A 922-nucleotide genomic window follows, 5' to 3' on the forward strand; every position below is an offset into this window, starting at 1 on the left:
AAGAAAGAAAATGTGATTCACACCCTAGAGCTTCCGAGAGAGAAAAGAAACGAGGGGGGGAAAACAGAGGGGAGGAGATTGGAAAAGCTTATTTTTCTTCCTCGCCCGCCGTCACTCCAGGCCCTCCCTGCCCCCTGCTCGCGGCCCCGCCGCGCCGTCTTCCCCTCGCCGAGCCCTGCTCCCTCCTTCCCGGCTCCCGGCGGCTCCGGGGGGCGGAAAACACACTCACACTCGCGCACACAACTAATTTTAAACCGGCTCAATCAATGAGTCATTAAAAGGCTTCCCTCCCCTCCCCACCACCAACCGCCACGCCACCCCCTTCCCGGGCTCTCCCTCTCCCCGCTCCAGAAATTTGCATCCGCGGAAAAGAGAAAAAAAAAAAGGAAAAAGAAAGGCGCCGGGCCCCCACCTCGCCGAGGCGCCCCCGGCCCGGCCTCGCCGCCCCCTGCCCGCCTGCGCCCCCGCCCGAGACACTGAACTTGGTCTTCCCGGGGCCCCGGCAGCGCTGGGAAAGGCATAAACACTCGATTCCCCTTTTCTCCGTGTCCATTAAACATCCACCCACCACCACCATCACCCACCCACAAACCCACCCCCCCCCCCAAAAAAAAAAAAAACACAGCCTTAGCCAATAGCTCTCTGGGCTGAAACCTAATATCCTGGTTTTGGCAACTCGGTGTTTAATTTGCTCCTCTTTCTTTTCTGTCTGGAGACAGATCTCCAGCCCCCCTCCCTCGCTTTTCCCCTCCCCGAAGGAAAGAGGCAGAGGAAGGAGGTTGTGTGTTTTTTTTTTCTCCTTGAAATTTTTATCACAAAATTATAATACACTCAAAGGGAAACTCACCGTCATGAAAAAGCAGTGCCTTGTCAACGGGGTTTCTGCGCCATCGCAACAGGGGCGGCGGCGGCGGCGGCGGCG

The 922-nt window shown here is 57.5% G+C and overlaps 1 protein-coding gene across 1 annotated transcript in view; it reads right to left on the reverse strand.

The window, feature by feature from the left end:
- GLTSCR1L (GLTSCR1-like) overlaps window positions 1-891 on the reverse strand; it is an 89,731-nt gene extending 88,840 nt beyond the window's left edge. Inside the window, exon 1 of the mRNA XM_011960427.1 lies at window positions 848-891. The gene's annotated coding sequence lies outside the window, so the exon portion shown is untranslated. The remainder of the gene's footprint in view (window positions 1-847) is intronic.
- Between the last annotated feature and the right edge of the window lie 31 nt (window positions 892-922).

The sequence above is a fragment of the Colobus angolensis genome, unplaced genomic scaffold (assembly GCF_000951035.1).
Source record: "Colobus angolensis palliatus isolate OR3802 unplaced genomic scaffold, Cang.pa_1.0 Scaffold51, whole genome shotgun sequence".
Taxonomy (NCBI): Eukaryota; Metazoa; Chordata; class Mammalia; order Primates; family Cercopithecidae; genus Colobus; species Colobus angolensis.